This window comes from Brienomyrus brachyistius, unplaced genomic scaffold (genome assembly GCF_023856365.1).
Source record: "Brienomyrus brachyistius isolate T26 unplaced genomic scaffold, BBRACH_0.4 scaffold39, whole genome shotgun sequence".
NCBI lineage: Eukaryota > Metazoa > Chordata > Actinopteri > Osteoglossiformes > Mormyridae > Brienomyrus > Brienomyrus brachyistius.
Genome location: NW_026042314.1, coordinates 1,857,866 through 1,862,030, shown reverse-complemented (window position 1 = coordinate 1,862,030; position 4,165 = coordinate 1,857,866). Strand labels below are relative to the sequence as shown.

The window sequence follows — 4,165 nt, the reverse complement described above, 5'->3', positions numbered from 1 at the left end:
AAGTAATTCACATAAAACATGTGACTCAATATAAAAACTAGTCAGTACTGATACCTGCTCACAGTGTACAGTGGGTGTCACAGATAATTATCTGCATGCTCTGTGGGCCTGTATACCTGCTCACAGTGTACAATGGGTGTCACAGATAATTATCTGCATGCTATGTGGGCCTGTATACCTGCTCACAGTGCACCATGGGTGTCACAGATAATTATCTGCAGGCTCTGTTGGCCTGTATACCTGCTCACAGTGTACAATGGGTGTCATAGATAATAATCTGCATGCTCTGTTGGCCTGTATACCTGCTCACAGTTTACAATGGGTGTCACAGGTAATTATCTGCATGCTCCGTTGGCCTGTATACCTGCTCACAGTGTTCAAAGGGTGTCACAGGTAATTATCTGCAGGCTCCGTTGGCCTGTATACCTGCTCACAGTGTTCAAAGGGTGTCACAGATAATTATCTGCATGCTCTGTGGGCCTGTATACCTGCTCACAGTGTACAATGGGTGTCACAGATAATTATCTGCATGCTATGTGGGCCTGTATACCTGCTCACAGTGCACCATGGGTGTCACAGATAATTATCTGCAGGCTCTGTTGGCCTGTATACCTGCTCACAGTGTACAATGGGTGTCATAGATAATAATCTGCATGCTCTGTTGGCCTGTATACCTGCTCACAGTGCACCATGGGTGTCACAGATAATTATCTGCATGCTCTGTTGGCCTGTATACCTGCTCACAGTGCACCATGGGTGTCACAGATAATTATCTGCATGCTCTGTTGGCCTGTATACCTGCTCACAGTGCACCATGGGTGTCACAGATAATTATCTGCATGCTCTGTGGGCCTGTATACCTGCTCACAGTGCACCATGGGCGTCACAGATAATTATCTGCATGCTCTGTGGGCCTGTATACCTGCTCACAGTGCACCATAGGTGTCACAGGTAATTACTGTATGTTCTCTATAGGTGAAAGATCTGGACTGCAGACAGGCCAATTCAGTACCCGGACTCTTCTCCGACGAAGTCATGTGGTTGTAATATCTGCAGTATGTGGTTTTGCATTGTCCTGCTGAAATACACAAGGCCTTCCCTGAAACAGACGTCCTCTGGAGGGGAGCATGTGTTGCTCTAAAACCTTTATATTCCTTTCAGCATTCATAGTTCCTTCCAAAACATGCAAGCTGCCCATACCGTATGCACTTATGCACCCCCATACCATCAGAGATGCTGGCTTCTGAACTGAACGCTGATAACACGCTGGAAGGTCTCCCTCCTCTTTAGCCCGGAGGACACCCCGCCCTTCATTACCAACAAGAATGTCACATTTGGGCTCGTCTGACCACAGAACACTTTCCCACTTTGAAACAGTCCATTTCAAATGAGTCTTGGCCCACAGGACATGACGGCGCTTCTGGACCGTGTTCAGATATGGCTTCCTTTTTGCATAATAGAGCTTTAGCTGGCATCTGCAGATGGCACGGCGGATTGTGTTTACCGACTGTGCTTTCTGGAAGTATTCCTGGCCCATTTAGTAATGTCATTGACACAATCATGCCGATGAGTGATGCAGAGTCGTCTGAGGGCCTGAAGACCACGGGCATCCAATACAGGTCTTTTGAAATGAGCTCATTTACTGGATAAAGGTGTACAATTTCCCAGTTTGAACATTTGTTATATTATCTATGTTCTGTTGTGAATAAAATATAGGCTGTTTTGAAAGTGTTTTATTTGTTATTTCATTCAAATTTAAAGAACTTTTCTGGAATTCTGGTTGTTTGTATGTTTGCAGAGGGTGGTGCAGTGGTTAGCACTGTTGCCTAACCCCTCTGGGACCCCGTTCGAGTCTCCGCCTGGGTCACATGTGTGTGGAGTTTGCATGTTCTCCCCATGTCGTCACAGGGTTTCCTCCAGGTACTCCGGTTTCCCCTCACAGTCCAAAAACATGCTGAGGCTAATTGGAGTTGCTAAATTGCCCGTAGGTGTGCATGCGTGAGTGACTGGTGTGTGAATGTCCCCTGCTATGGGCTGGCCCCCCATCCTGGGTTGTTCCCTATCTCTTGTCTATTGCTTCCGGGATAGGCTCTGTATCCCCTGCGACCCAGTAGGATAAGTGGTTTGTAAAATGTATGGATAGATGGATGTGTGCTTGCTGATGTTTGCAGCAAACTATTTTGTGGATAAAAGCTACGTCAACGCCCGCCCCCCCTCCCCCCCTAACTTTTTTGCTGTTATTTTTATTAATTATTATTATTACTGTTTGATTCATGTATTGTATGTTTCAATCATTACAGATATGTATGAAAGTGTGTTCGTGTAGGTATGGACATATATATGTATGTATTAATATACACTGCTCAAAAAAATTGAAGGAACACTTTTTAATCAGAGTATAGCATCAAGTCTTTTAAACTTCTGGGATATTGATCAGGTCAGTTAAGTAGCGGAGGGGGTTGTTAATCAGGTTCAGCTGCTTTGGTGTTAATGGAATTATCAACAGGTGAACTAGAGGGGCAACAATGAGACGACCCCCAAACCAGGAATTTAATTTCATTTCATTTAGTTTAACAGGTGGAGGCCACTGGCATTTTTCCCTCCTCAACTTTTCTGACAATTTTTTCACTAGTTTTGCATTTGGCGACGGTCAGTGTCACTACTGGTAGCATGAGGCGATGCCTGGACCCTACAGAGGTTGCACAGGTAGTCCAACTCCTCCAGGATGGCGCATCAATACATGCCATTGCCAGAAGGTTTGCTGTGTCTCCCAGCACAGTCTCAAGGGCATGGAGGAGATTCCAGGAGACAGGCAGATACTCAAGGAGAGCTGACAGGGCCGTAGAAGGTCCTTAACATTTCAGCAGGACCAGTATCTGCTCCTTTGTGCAAGGAGGAACAGGATGAACACTGCTGGAGCCCTACAAAATGACCTCCATCAGGCCACTGGTGTGAATGTTTCTGATTGTTTGGTCAATGACAGACTTCATGACATTGGCTTGAGGGCCCAACGTCCTCTAGTGGACCCTGTGCTCACTGCCCAGCACCATGGAGCTCGATTGGCATTTGCCATAGAATACCAGAATTTGCAGGTCTGCTACTGGTGCCCTGTGCTTTTCACAGATGAGAGCAGGTTCACCCTGAGCACATGTGACAGACGTGAAAGGGTCTGGAGAAGCCATGGAGAACGTTATGCTCAGCATGACCGGTTTGGTGGTGGGTCAGTGATGGTCTGGGCAGGCATATCCATGGAGGGACGCACAGTCCTCTACAGGCTAGACAACATCACCTTGACAGCCATTAGGTATCAGGATGAAATCCTTGAACCCATTGTCAGACCCTATGCTGCTGCAGTGGGTCCTGGGTTTCTCCTGGTGCACAACAATGCCCGGCCTCATGTGGCAAGAGCATGTAGGCAGTTCCTGGAGGATGAAGGAATTGATACCATTGACTGCCCCCCACAGACATTATGTTTCGTCCATTCGATGCCACCAGGTTGCACCTCAGACTGTCCAAAAGCTCAGTGATACCCTGGTCCAGATCTGAGAGGAGATCCCCCAGGACACCATCCGTGGTCTCATTAGGACGATGCCCCGACATTGTCAGGCATGCATACAACCACGTGGGGGCCATACAAACTACTGAGTATGATGTTACTGTAATGAAATTTCAACAAAATGGACTAGCCTGCCACATCATTTTTCACTTTGATTTTCAGGGTGTCTTTGAATTCAGCCCTCTGTAGGTTGATAATTTCATTTCCATCAAACGATGTGGCATCCTTTCATTCCTAACACATTACCCAGTCTACATCAGTATAGATATCCAGCATGATTATTTTCCCCATTGATATCTGATGTGTTTTCAAAGTGTTCCTTTAATTTTTTTGAGGAGTGTATATGTGTGATAATTTTTTATTTACTAATTTCTTTTTGACAATTACGGCTCCAATCATCCAGAATCATCATATATAAATAGAATCCTTCGTTTTTTACTTTTTTGCATTTATCTCTTTTTCTTTTCCTCACCCCTCTACGACTCCTCACATGAAAAACTGACTTTACTCGCCCCCCCATTCCTGCCACTTCAACTAGCTTCTACTTTGGGGTAGTGGTTCTTTTCTCCTGTGCCTCTGGGTGGGGCAGGTCACCTAGTGCACTGGGGG

General features: G+C 45.9%; 1 long non-coding RNA gene across 1 annotated transcript; it reads left to right on the top strand.

Annotated features, from left to right (window-relative positions):
* The first annotated feature begins 353 nt into the window (after positions 1–353).
* LOC125722541 (uncharacterized) lies at positions 354–1,031 on the top strand. The gene is made up of 3 exons (XR_007386453.1): positions 354–393; positions 704–818; positions 943–1,031. It is a non-coding gene; the product is annotated as an uncharacterized LOC125722541 (long non-coding RNA).
* The last annotated feature ends 3,134 nt before the right edge of the window (positions 1,032–4,165 follow it).